The sequence below is a fragment of the Lathyrus oleraceus genome, chromosome 3, assembly GCF_024323335.1.
Source record: "Lathyrus oleraceus cultivar Zhongwan6 chromosome 3, CAAS_Psat_ZW6_1.0, whole genome shotgun sequence".
Lineage (NCBI taxonomy): Eukaryota > Viridiplantae > Streptophyta > Magnoliopsida > Fabales > Fabaceae > Lathyrus > Lathyrus oleraceus.
Window position 1 is genome coordinate 248,215,429 of NC_066581.1, and position 15,017 is coordinate 248,230,445.

The 15,017-nt window shown below is 34.7% G+C and overlaps 1 long non-coding RNA gene across 1 annotated transcript; it reads left to right on the forward strand.

The window, feature by feature from the left end:
* The first annotated feature begins 1,438 nt into the window (after positions 1-1,438).
* Positions 1,439-2,333, forward strand: LOC127126678 (uncharacterized). Its single transcript, XR_007805068.1, has 3 exons — positions 1,439-1,589; positions 1,935-2,089; positions 2,173-2,333. It is a non-coding gene; the product is annotated as an uncharacterized LOC127126678 (long non-coding RNA).
* Positions 2,334-15,017: the final 12,684 nt, after the last annotated feature.

Genomic DNA, 15,017 nt, shown 5'->3' on the forward strand with positions numbered 1-15,017 from the left:
GCTCATATATAAATAGGTCTTTGAAGATTGAAGAAAAAAAGAGATAACACAGAGAATAAACACTAAAAAGATATCAACGCTTACACTTGAAAAGAATACGTGAAAGAGAAAAATAAAAGAAGTGTTTCTCACACTTATACACTTAGAACATAAACTCTTTGAATATTTTGATTAAGTATAATATTTAGTTTAAACTTGTGTATCTGCTTGTTGAAGTATCTTGTAAAGACAAACCCTACTATATTAACTTTGGTTAATTTTTTTAAGAGACTAAGTGTAGTCAGAATTCTCAAGAAATAATTGACGGTTAGTATTTGAGTTGTTTTTCTTGAGACACTAAGGTATAGTCAGAATTTCTCAAAAAGTATTAGACTGTGTGTCTTTAAGTTTGTTGTATAATCAGTTTGATTATTGGATTAAATCATTTTTGTAGGAAAAATCATTCAGGCATTAGGACTCGAGGTAACTTCGTTAACAATGAACCAGGATAAAAATACTTATGTTATTATCTTTATCATTATCTTTGTTCTTTATATATTGGGTTGTAAAAGTTTTAAATCCATAAACCAACTCAAACTCCCCTTTCTTGTGTTTCTTGCATCTTCACTATCTATCATAGTTAACAAGAAGACAATAACTCCGGATAACAATGAATCTGAAGGCGTGTAGAGCGCCATGGTATAGATACATTATGCCATGGATGACTTACGTTCCTAAAATCAAATTTGGAGGATAACGTCCTCCATATCCAACAACGTCAGCACGAGGTTGGCCCTACAAAAGAGGTGGAGATACTTGACCTTCAACCTTTTTCTCAAATGAATTTATGTTTTATGTAAGTAACAATTTTAATTTTGTATGCCCCTATAAGAAAAGTGTTTTAGCTTCAAGTTTCATAGCGCAGGCCATGACTCCGACACTACTAGCGTCGATTTAGCATCACAAAAGCGGACGCTAACTATTTTTTAAACTATTTTTATTTTTTAATATGACTTTAGTTTTAGCGTATATTTAAATCGACACTAATCTCATTCCCAGTATGTATTTGTTTTATATTTTTTATCTAATTATTTATTAAATATTAGCGTTTTCGTAGACCGGCGCTACGTTCCATTAATATATATATATTTTTATTTTCAAATTAAAATTTATAGGGTTTTCCTTAACCGACGCTTGTGTATTTCCAACAGAGAATATATTATTTATTTAATTTATTAAATATTTAATAAATAAATATTTCTTTATTTATTAAAGATAATATTAACTTATGTTCTATAAATATTAAAGATAAATAAAATAAAAAATATTAAAAATTATACGATAAATTTAATATAAATTTATAATTAACAATTCTATTAATTTTTTTTAAAAAAAAAATCTATTTATAATTACCCCTTTATTAATTAAGATTTTAACGAAAAATTTGTTTCGCTCCCACAGAAATTTAATAGAAACAAAAAATTGAAAAAAGAGAAAAGAAACTCAGTTGAGAATTAGTTGTTGAAGTTGAGAATTTGTCGAATTACTTGTAATGATTATTAGGTTCAGTTTTGACTTCGGTTTCGATTTGGTGCTCAATACATTTCCAGGTTAGGTTTCGATTTGGTGTTTACTACATTTCCTATTATAAATTTCAATTTCAATGTCGGTTTTGATTTTGATTTCAATTTGCAGTTCACAATGTTTCCAAGTTTCAATTTCGATTTCTATTTTATGCTCACTATGTTTCCAAGATTTTCGATTTCAGTTTCGATTTGGTGCTTACTATGTTTCCGAGTTTCAATTTCGGTTTCCATTTTGATTTCAATTTTCAGCTTACAACGTTTCCAAGTTTCAATTTTGATTTCATTTTTTATTTTAATTTTGGTTTTGATTTCTTGCTTACTATATTTCCAAGTTTCAATTTCGGTTTTGATTTCGATTTCAATTTGCAGCTCACTACATTTCAAGGTTTCTTTTTCAAATTAAAGGTATTTAAATTTTCACGTTTTGAATTCTGTTCTACAACAAAAACATAGTCATGGATACACTGACAACAATTGGTAAAGTTGCATCTGCAATTGGTCAAGCTGTAGATAAGTCAAGCAAAGTAAGTGATTATACGTTCTGCTTTTGTATTTTCTTTCCCCTTGTTAATGTTGCATTTTCTGTTTTATTTTACTTTCATTGTAGGTATAATTAAAATGTGCAAAAGAAGTGGGGCATGACATGCACTGCAACTCAAGATGATGTGGATGCATTAATATCATGATATTAATATTAGGATATGTGAATTTTATCTTAAGCTTTTTTGTTACTCATTTACTTAAAAAATGATGAGAATTGTCTTACTATGCAAGAGGCTGAAGTTAGAAGTTTCACAATTGGGTATGAAGTAAGGACTGACAATTACCCAAAGAGGCTGAAACTGAAATCCAAATTTATAACAATGGTTATTGATTAGTACATATTATAACACTTTTGTTTCATTGGCAGATTCCTGCAGTTGATTCATCTATTTGCTTCATCTAAAGGGTAGAGTCCGAGCTTTGGAATTCAAAAGAGTATTGCATTGCAACTGTGCAAAAAAAAAAAGAGAATGTGAGCGAAGCAATCTAATAACAGTGGGAATGAAAGTTTTATTATTAATTAGGACCTGGTTTGGATAGCTTAATATTATTCTAGAAATGTTCTTTTATTATCTACTGCAAGATGGATGGTTGTTGTGTAACATGCTTGCATTGGCGGCAACCAGAGTTATTAATAACGGATAGTGGAGTGACCGACCCCAAAAGTGGGATAGCGGATATCGAAATAAGTTGTTGTCTTAATAACTATATAATATTTTATAAAACATATGTCATATACTTAATGTAAAACTAAACAAATAACACAACACTCAAAAGATTTATAAAATCAAATATCAAAGAACAATGCTTAATCAAGATTCAAAACATTATAGAAAATTCAGAATATAATAGAAGATTCACATCTTAAAATTCAAAAGAGAGTTATCAAGTTTATATTAAGTTTATAAACTTCATATATCAAGTTCCTATTCATATATATCAAGTTTATATTAGTGATTCTGTTCATATATCAACTTTATATTTCTTATGTTCATGTTTATATTTATGTTCATAACTTCATATATCAAGTTTTTGTTTATGTTCATATATCAAGTTTCTGTTTATTGTTTATGTTTATATTTTTATTTTTATGTTCATATATCAAGTTTCTGTTTTGAAGTCAGACCATGACAACATCTTCCTCTACACCGAATTCTACTTCGGTTGTTTCATGTGGTCAAACCTTCGAACCAAGCGGTGTTAATATTGACATAGCATGTCAATATAATCATTGGAAGGATATAAATAACAAGAAGATTGTGACATAAGATTTTTGTAATCTGACTAGTAGTGGGAGAATTAGTAGAGCAAAAAAGCATCAATTATGAATAAAACGTGATGTAGTTGCTTGCTCGAAAATCCGACGGAAGTTAAAGCAATATTACATGCCGATATGGTTGAGAAAGAGAGAATTAAAAGAGGTGTTGAGAGAATTAAAAGAGGTATTGGTGTAGTAAGATGCGGATGATACAAATGAAATTGAGGAAATAAGTCGAATTCGAAGCAGAAAGAGGTTTGCTGAGACATCTTAAATGGTTGTCAAGAGGACTAAAGGACCATTGGAATTTGTCTTTAAGAAGACTAAGGACACAAGCCTCAATGATGCGTGTGATAAAGAACCAAGGGCATGAACCGTACAATATATTACTCGCTTTTTTTATACATGTGAAATTTCTTTTAACGTAGCAAATGCAAAAGCCTTTAAGTTGATGTTGGAAGCCGTTGGAAGCTATGGTCCTCATTTGAAACCGCCAAGCTTTCATGAACTTAGGGTTCCACTCCTTCAAAAGGAGTTGGAATATACAAAAGGTTTGTTGAAGGATCACAAGGTTTAAAAGAATAAATATGGATGTTCAATTATGTCAGATGGTTGGACGGATAGAAAAGGTAGAACCTTGATTAATTTATTGGCCAATTATCCCGCGGAAACCATGTTTGTGAAAAGTGTCGATACTTCTGACTATGCCAAGATGGGGATAAGCTAGCTGAGTTGTTGAACACTTTTGTTGAGGAAATGGGTGAACATTTTGTTGGACACTAACCCGTAACATTTTGTTCACCCATTTCCTCAACAAAAGTTTCTAATAACTCAGCTAGCTTATCCCGCGTCTTGACAATAGTCAAAAGCATCGAGACTTTTCACAAACATAGTTCCCACCGGACAATTGACCAAGAAATTAATCAAGGTTCTTCCTTTTCTATCGGTTCAACCATCAGACATAATTGAACATCCATATTTATTCTTTTGCACCTCGTGATTCTTCAACAACCCTTTTGTATATTCCAACTCCTTTTGAAGGAGTGGAACCCTAAGTTCATGAAAACTAGGCGGTTTCCAACAGAATTATTAATAGCGGATAGCGGAGCGGTCGACCCTAAAATTGGGATAGTGGATAGCGGGATAAATTTTGTTGACTTTTTAGAATTGACTATTTTTTAGATTAAATATATAAATAATCTATATAAATAAATTATTTTGGATGAACATTAAAAAGAATATTAAATTAACAACACAAAAATTTTATAAAAGTTAAACTTATAAAATAAAAATATCTGATATCTGATATTATTATTTTTATTATTAAACATTATTATATTTATTAAATTTAATATTATTCTATTTATTAAGTTTTATTACCATATTATAAACTAAAGGGTTAATATATTTTTTTAAAATATAAGGCCCATTTCAGGTCATTTCAGCCCACTTTAGTTTTGTTTTCAGTAAAAAAAAAGCCTTTTTATTTTAAAAAGTCCATTAAACCCTAATTACTCTCTTTCTTCTTCCTTTCTTCTCCGCCGCCGCTTTCTTCTTTCTTCTCTACCGCTGTTTTTCTTCTCCCTTTCTTCTCAGACGCATCTGCAAAACAACCAAGAAACACAACCGAAGAGAAGAAAAAAAAGCAAAAGTGTATTAACAGCTCCGCTCAAGGTGCGGCCCGCGACCCGCAACCCGTGTTTGCGGCGATCTCGACCGCGTTTTCAAACGCCGCTCCGCCACCTTCTTCTCGCGCGGCTGGTGGCCGCTCCGGCCGGAGCGCCCGGGATCGCGCCTTTCCCGGCCGCGATTGATAACTCTGGTTTCCAATGAGAACCATAGCTTTGAACGACTTCCAACATCAGCTTAAAGACTTTTGCATTTGCTAAATTCCACAGTACAAACAAAGCGATCAATATATTGTACGGTTCTATCCAATGGTCCTTTAGTCCTCTTGACCTCAATTGAAGATGTCTCAACTAACCTCTTTCTGCTTCGAATTCGACTTATTTTCTCAATTTCATTTGTATCATCCACATCTAATTGCACCAACACCTCTTTTAATTCCCTCATATCGGCATGTAATATTGATTTAACTTTTACCCGTATTTTCAAGCAAGCAACTACATCACCTCTTTTAATTGCACCAACACCTCTTTTAATTCTCTCTTTTTATTCCTAATTGGTGCTTTTTTCTCTAGTAATTCCCTCACTACTAGTTAGATTACAAAAATTACAAAAATCACATGTTAAAAATTACAAAAATCACATGTCAGTTTCTTCTTTGTTATTTATATCCTTCGAATGAGTATATTGTCATGCTATGTCAATATTACTACCGTTTGATTTGAAGGTTTAGAATTCGGTGAAGAGGAAGATGATGTCATATTGTCTAGGAATAAAACATAAACATAACTCAAAGGAATGAATAGATGAAAATAACATACGAACATGTTGCCATATTGTCTAGGAATAAAACATAAACATAATTCAAAGGAATGAATAGATGAAAATAACATATGAAACAATAGATGAAAAATACTCATGGATGAATAAACAATAGATGAAGAAACAATAGATGAAAATACTCATTACTCAAAGCAGAAAACAGAGGGATATAAACAATAGATGAAACAAGAACTTACAATAAGAAAAACAGAGGAGGAGGAGCGAAGTAGGGGGGCCGAGAGAGAGACGAATGAAGGAAGGGGCCCGGTTTCCAGAGAGAGAGAGAGAGAGACAAATGTAGGATGAGGAGCAGAGTAGGGGACAGTGGCGGAACTGAGGGGGGACGTGGGAAGGCCACGGCCACCCCTCAACTTTTTATTTTTTTTAATTCAAATATATTAAATTACTAAAACATCCTTATTTTAAATTAAAATTAATTTTTATTTTTTCTTTTTCATTCAAAGTTAGGTTAAAATACAGATAAGGTAAAAAGCTCCTATCTTTCCTTTCTTTCTCATATGGGTTTGCTACCGGCACCGGAATCGGAACAGATTAAAGTGATCGGCATCTAACAGGTAAAAAACTTTATTCATTCTTCTTTTATAAAAAGTAACAAATTAAAGTGATTACTTGATTTGTGTTTTTGAGATTTTTAGGGTTCTTCTTTCTTGATGTGTTAAAATAATCTATATGAGGTTTATTAAGTCAATTCATAACACTGTAATTTGCAAATATAGTTATACATTGTAATAAGGTTTATTTAATCATTGTTGCTGCTAATTTCTAATAGTGAAGTTACTGGTATTTGAAAATGGATTAAAGTTGATTAATTAAGTTTATTAATTTTTTTCTCTTTTAATTTTTATATTCTCTAAATTGATTTTTGGATCTGATATGATATTATAGGAAGAGTAAAGATGAATAATAGGAAAATTGATTCTTTTTTCAAAAGGAAAGCATGTGAAATTGAAAGAGAAGAGAGAGGTGAAGAAATTATAATCTCGACATCCGAATCTGAAACAGTTCTTGAGAATCCAACAATTGAAGAGCATCATGGTTTTGAAAATTCTTTGGAACGTGATCCTGGAAAGCGTCCTCCGATTTGGAAATATCCACCAAATCAAGTGGATGCAATACGAAGAGCTTATCTAAAATGGGGTCCATATCAAATTCATTTAGAAAACTATCCTTTGTCCGGTAACGAGGATCATCCGAGAAGGTTTCAACATACTTGGTTTAGCATATTTCCATTATGGTTAGAATATTCACCATCTGAAGATGCCGCACATTGCTTACTGTCATACCCTAAATTTTGTCCTGCCTAAAGGCATTCATTTACATTTCAAGCATTTGTATTCATCAATTTACATCCACTCATTGACATAAATTATTCCATTTTAAAAAAAAATATATTTCACTGACATTTATTTAATTTTCATTAGATTTTTTATTTATTTATCAATTCACATAAAAAAAAACATGACATTTATTCATAAGCATTCATATTCATAAATTATTCTATTTTTTTAATTTCATTTTAATATCATTAATTTAATTTTGATAAGAATTTTTTCTATTTACCAATTCACATAAAAAACATTATCTTTATTCATAAGCATTCATATTCATATATTATTTCATTTTTTTTTAATTTCATTTTAATATCATTAATTTAATTTTCATTAGAATTTTTTCTATTTAGTTTGGTTTGCCTTGGTATTATTTTTAAATTTCTAACAAGAAAGTTTTATGTTATGTTTAAATAAGTATTGACAAATTAATTTTTATTTCACAAATTAAGATATGAATTTAAAAAATAATGATAATGATAATTTTTTTTTTGTTCTACAATTTGTTTTACAATTTATTTTATATTTTGTTTTATAATTTGTTTCACAATTTTAACTTGGCTTTACAATTTATTCATTTAATTTGAATTTTATTTGAATATTTTGTAACATTTATAATTAGATTATTTTTATTTTATTTTATTTATAAAAAAAAATAATTTAAAAAAATTTCATGTTACTTTTTGTAAACATCCTAAGGAAAAAACAAAATAATTAAGCAAAAAAGTCTTATAGTTACAAGTTCATTTCATGTTATAGTAACTAAAACCAAAATAATAGAAAGACCATAGCAGCAACACCTTTGATTCCTTGAGCACAAGTTTTGTCCTATGTACACCTATATGTGCAGAATATCAGAATTAGCATAGGGTGATACAAAACAAGAGAGTAGACAACACATATTTTCAATTTGCAGTTCCTGTGGTAATTTTCCTTTCACAATTACAGCAATAGAGTTTCACAAAAAAGGTCAAAAACAGTTTGTGCAGGGATTGATCCCTCTGCTCTATGCCATTTTCGTAATACCACCTGTTAGAAACCCTAATTCCCATCATATAAAATCATCCACAGGCAGCAACATAAAAAAAAACACTACTGCATAATTTTCTTACCCAAACATCATCTAAATTTTCTGAATTCATTAAGCTTCACACTGAAGCTCATAGAAGGGATTGTGAAATAAGGAAATTTAAGAGACAAATTATTTTACCTGAAAGCAAGACAAAGTCAGTTCCTTTCCTCCTTTCCGATAGAAGGTAGTCCTCTTGTGCCTTCAAAACCACTTTGTACATATTCCATTCTGTTTTGCATTTTAATAAAAAAATTGCAACCGATGTAAATGTTGTGGTTGAGTGTTGGTCGTCCGAACGCGGTTGGGTGTTGGCCATCGTAATCGTGTTTGGGTGAGATGGCCATTATCACGGTTGGGCAAGACGGCCGAAATCACGGTTGGGTAAGGCAGGATCGTTGTGTGTCCGTTGAAGTGGCCGAAAGCATGAGCGTGTGAGCGGACGATTGAGTTTGTATGAGGGCCAAAATCGATTGAGAGGAAGGATTGTGGTTGGATTCGTTGAAATAGATCATGAGAAAGAGATAGAGAGTGAACAGTCGTTTCTTTCTTTCTTTTGGAACGTCGTAATGTTGTTTGGAAGAGACAGAGTGTGAGCGGCCGTTTGGAATTCTAGGGTTTGGCTTGCTATTGGTTTTAGTTAGGTTGAGCTGGGTTGGATCTGACCCGCTCTAGGCCCGGTCCAACTATTTTTTCTTTATTTTAAACTTTCAGTGAATTTTGTTACTTATATTAATTAGTACATTTATCTTCTAGCTAGTCATTCATGGATGGGTGGTTGATGCATTCTCTAATTTCCACTATATGATGGATTCAATCCTTGATGTTAGCAATTTTTAAGTTCACTTGTTTTTATTTTTTTATTTTTATAATTTTCATTCAATTGATTCTCTTTTTATAACTTCTTCTGATTTTATTATTTATTTTTATACCCTTTTATTTAATCCATTTTTTAAAAATATTTGTAGATTTTATTTTTTCCATTTTTTATTTTTAAGTGTGTTGTAAATACCTTTTTACTTATTTGTTTATTTACACTTGACTTATTTTTGGGGTCTTTTTACAATGAACTTTTAAACAATACCAACTTAATTTTCAACAATTTCAAACCTTTGTACATTAATCATTTTTAATTTAATTTCAAACTATTTTCTTAAATAAAATCTGAAGAAAAAGATTACCCTGGATGGAATATCCAGTCGCAATCCCGAATATTAGGCTCAAGTTGTAAGAGCTTGTAAGCCATATGTATTTGTCTTCTCTTTAAAATATTTGTAAATATTCAAACGTCTTTTCTCAATAAAATTGGAAGAAAAAGATTATCTGGATGAAATATCCAGTCGTAGTCCCGAATGCTAGGCCCAAGTTGTAAGAGCTTGTAAGTCATAAGTGTTCGTCTTCCCTCCAAAACACTTGTAAATATTCGAACCATTTCCTTAAGCAAATTTGGAAGAAAAAGATTACCTGGGTGAAATATCGAGACGTAGTCCCGAGTATTAGACCCAAGCTGTAAGAGCTTGCAAGTCATAAGTACTCGTCTTTCAAACTCCAAAATACTTAATTCCTATCTTAACCCCTTTCAATAAAGATGGAAATGGAACATGGTGGATACCGTGCACTCCTGAGATTAAGATTCGAGATGGATGTCTCGCCTATCTTGACTCTCGCCATCATTGTCAATACGGTTTCTTCAAACCCCTTTCTCAATCAAATTTAAAACACTTAATCTTTATTAAACACTTTTGCCAGTAAGATGATAATGGAACGTGGTGGATACCACGCACTCCTGAGACTAGGATTCGAGATGGATATCTCGCTCATTCAAGTTCTCGCCATTACTCAAAAAAACATCCAACCAATCAAACTCTTCTTCGGCCACAATTGTTGAGTTGAGATAAGTGAAGTTTTTCCGAATGTTGATTTGTAAATCCATTCGATGTGTGGTATACGTCCGCTCCTCATCTGTTTTGGATAAAATAATGTTTTCGTCGATTAATACAATATAACTTTCTCTAAAATCGACCAACAAACAAACATTTTCCATCCAGAACTACGTAAGCCTTGAGTTCTCTATTGAGATACGTAGGAGCAGGATTGTGAAATCTTGTCATACCCACTAATAAAAAACATAGGTTTAGTCCTTCGTTAAAAATCCAAAAACATTCCCCTCTCACCCTTTCTTTCTTTCCCACCTAATAACTCGGGAAGCCTAACATTTCAACTAACACTAACACACACAACTAACCTAATGGTTCCCGTTGAGTACAACGGACGTGAGGGGTGCTAATACCTTCCTCTTGCGTAATCGACTCCCGAACCCTGATATTGGTTGCGACGACCATAATCATTGTCGTTCTTTCTTGGGTTTTATCAATATTTCCCTTTTCTTTTTTAGGAATAAATAAAGTTCGGTGGCGACTCTGTTTAGTCCATCATGCGAGCGTGCGATTGCGCTTCGCTAAGTCGTGCTCTCATTTTTCGAGGTGCGACAGATGGCGACTCTGCTGGGGACTAGATATCTCCCTAAGTGAGTCAAGCCTAGTTAGGTCGTTTGTGTGCCTTTATTTGTTTACTTGTGTGACTTTTCTTTATTATTTTTGCTATCTTTATTGTCATATTGATTCGATTATGCTTTGGTACTTGGATACTCTGATTGCAAACCATGTGGGAAAGACTTTTTACCCGAGTCTCGAATAAAAACATAAGATAGGACGAGGTTGAGTAGTGCGGGTCCGTGTATACACGCGTTTTCGACGCCATGAGATTTCGTATGCAGAATGGTTCTTTCGACAAAAGATGACATGGGATAAACGGTTTGGTTGATAAGTGTTGGTCGACACTTCGACAAAATTGAAGCTTCGACATTTCGACAAGATATCTGCAGCTGGAAAGGCACCTTTGACAGACATGGAGGATGTTGTAGTATTTCAACAATTTGACAAAGCCTGGAGAGAGACGTCGTTTCGACGTGAAGTGTAAATTCGAATTCAAAAGAGTTGTGACGTTTGGCAGAAGACGCGTGGGAGCATCTGGCGAAAGGAAGAAAGCCATGTGTCACAGTTTTTGGATTTGGTAGTTAGTAACAGTTATGTTATTTGTATATAAATAGGGTAGTTGTTATCGAAAAAAGGTGTGAAAATTTTACTTGTACAAAATTCCTGAAAATACTCAAAGTACCCGTGTGAGAGAAAAGAGTCATAGTTGGAACATGTATGTGTAAACAAACACAAAATTCCTTCAAAGTTTATTTTATAAAGTTTAAAGTTCTTTACAAATTCCTTTTACGTTTTCCAGTCAATTATCTTTCTGCACTTTCTTTTCGACACTTTATGTTTTCGTCAGTTACTTTCTGCCATTTATCTTATCTTGTCAAATTTACATCTGTTTGAACGTTTTAACCAACATCTTTCGACATAAAATATTTAGAGAACCAAAATGAAAGATATGAAAGTTGTTCTCGATATCTTCAAAGTCATTTAGATCTGCACATGTCCTAGGATTTGCGTGGTTGATCTTGCAAGTAACCCAATTCTATAAGTTTTGGTAAACCAGAGGTTGTTCGCCAAAATTCACAGTGAACAAATTGGCACGCCCAGTGGGACAGTGCAGAAATCTAAAACTTAGATAATCTTTAGTCAAGGTTTTTTCTTCGTTGTATGAAACTAAGAAGCGGAAAATTAGCCGTATCTGACGTAGAAAAACCAAAAAGAACAAGAGTAAGGAAAATGGCGAATCAGCCAAATAATCCAAATAATCCTAATCCAAGTGAAGCCATACCAGTATCCAACCCTATCCCTTCGACGGGAGGCAATGTATGATCAGTCCCTGTGTCAAAGGTTATGCCTTCGTCAACAGGGTCAATACCGGCGGTTTCAATATCGCAAAGTGTGCCTAGTTCGTCCATTAGGGCACAACAAATGCCCGTTGGGACACCCCCTCCTATGGGAAACACTTCTAGGCCTTTTGTGACAAATTTCGCCATGCCTCTGCCTGGAAGGGAACAACCATTTGGAATGCCAACTTCAGTAATGGCAAATCTACACAATTCCCCGGTAGTGTATTCTGATTCTATGGCCAATATGTCTTCACCTTTACAAGGGTCAGGATATGGCGTAAACATGAGTAGACTAAATCAACAACCACTTTACGTGCCACCGATAACAAATAATTCGGCGCAGGTGATTAGACAACAAATGGACGAGAGTAATCATGATATGGTCCAAATGTTGACACAACAAATGGGAGCGGTGTTTAATCCTCTAATTCAAAACACCACCCAAACAAACCAATTGTTGGCAGCGCAGATGACGCGCATTGCTGACTTTTTTGGGGTCCCTCAAACTCGACACAGAGAACAAGTGGTTCAGAACCCAGTAGTAGCGGTCCAGGAAGAGCCTACGATAAACCAAATGCCTTTAGACAATCCTCAGACAAACGTCGGAAACCAAGAGGATGTAGTCGAACAGCCTCGTGTCGAAGTCCCTATTTCACAAGAACCTAGAAGGATAGTAATCCAGAGAGGCCAGGACGCGGATGCTGTGTTGCAACAGCGAATCCGGTATAATAACCCTCCTGTCGAAAATAATTTAGCGACCATGGTCGAAACGATAATGACACAAAATGGGATGAACATGGGATTGCAAAGGCCCAGTTACGCTTCCCCACTATCGGAATATATTCTGCAAGAAGAACTGCCACCTAGGTGGAAAGTTCCTAAGTTCACAAAGTTCTCAGGAGACACTAGTGAGTCCACCATAGAACATGTGGCACGTTATCTGATCGAAGCGGGGGAAATAGCCCGTAATGAAAATTTGAAAATAAAATATTTCCCTAGTTCCTTAACAAAAAACGCGTTTACTTGGTTTACATCTTTGCCTGCAAACTCAGTGTATACGTGGACCCAATTAGAAAGATTGTTCCATGAGCAATTTTACATGGGACAAACAAAAATAAGTCTGAAAGAATTAGCCAGTGTTAAGAGAAAACACTCAGAACCAATAGATGATTATTTAAATAGGTTCAGATTGCTAAAGGCTAGATATTTCACTCTGGTGCCAGAACATGAGTTGGTCGAAATGGCCGCAGGGGGACTAGATTATTCTATAAGGAAGAAACTAGATACCCAGTATCTGAGGGATATGGCACAATTAGCAGATAGAGTGAGACAGGTCGAAAGGTTAAGGGACGAAAAATTCAGAGCAAATAAGAATAAAAAAGAAAGGGTGGCCTACGTAGGGGTTCGCCAAGATGATGAGTACGACGAAAACGAACCAAGTAACTTCGACGAACAAGAGATTGACTTAGCAGAACTAAAACAAGGCCCACCTTATTCGTGTAAAGTACTAACTCCGTCGAACGGAAACCCAGTCGAAACCAATGATAAGTTCCCCAAAAGAACTTATACATTCGACATCACAAAATGTGACGAAATTTTCGATTTGTTGGTTAAAGATGGTCAATTAATAAAACCTCCAGGCGCTAAAGAACCGCCTATGGAACAACAGAAAAAGAGAGGTTTTTGTAAATACCATAATTTTCTAGGCCATAAAACGTCTCGTTGTTTCCTTTTCAGGGATCTCGTTCAAAATGCTATCCGTGACGGAAGGCTAAAGTTTGGTGACAAACCAAAACCACAGATGAGGATCGACTCGAATCCTATGCAGCCAGTCGAAGCCCACTACGCTGAACCATCCATCGTGAACATGGTGGAGATCGAAGTTGCTCCTGATGGCCATTTGGAAATGGTGGAGGCCCCTGGAAGTTTCGACACAAACATCAACATGGTTGAGATTGCTGATGATCTCACAAGCCAGAACGATGTTGAAGTTACTGAAGGCTTCGACAACCAGAAAAGGATGGAAACTACTGAAGGTTTCGACAAAAGGGACGGTGACGATACCGTCAAAGGTGTGAAGTTTCGACAAGAAGGGAATTGGGACCGCTTGGGACAGCCAAGTGGGAAGTATGATTATCTCGTAAAGTACAATGTGCCGGCAAGCTCTTAGATCGACATCAACACAATCCAACCAAGCGGTTAGGGAGATGTTTCTTCAGACAACAATGAAGAAACAGATGAGGCAATCGAGAATTCCCCTAATATGAAAAAGAGGGTTACTGAAGACCTCATTATCAAAAACAAGGCTACTGAAGGCCTTGATCTTGATCAAACGAAGACAGGTGATGTCGCAAACTGCGTCAACACTATGGGGCCTTTTAGTGAAGAAGTCATAAAAATTAAAGCGGAAGCTGTTAATGGTCCTTTGAAGCCCGTGGTCAGTGGAATTCTGCGTAGGGTAATGGAAGACCCCAAAAGGAATTGGAATAAACGTTGTTGCAAACATGGTCCCAAAAGCATATCTTGGTGTTGCTGGCCAGGGAAAGAGTTCGACCAAGCACCAAAAGGTGTCGAAGGCGAAGAGGAGAGACTCATTAGAAAGATGAACGAACTAAGCATCGCTGACGAACGAAATGTCGGGGTAAATATGATGGAAATATCTCAGAGGGACCAGGCCGAAGTGCGCGAAGATCATCGTCGAAAGGAGCACCAAAGGCTGGCGTATCCTAAAGAGGAGGAAAATTTAATAGAATTCATCAAGAGGTGCCAAAGGATGAAAACCGAAGTAATGCTATGCCCACGATGCAGTGCAATCTTCGACAGGAAGGCAACAACCAACCTGGAAGCAGTGGATAAAGCCAAGAGGAAAGAGAATTGGGGAACAATAAGATATGACCCAAGGAGAAGTGATCACCACCAGTGGAGGCATGAAGAAAGACGCCATAACACC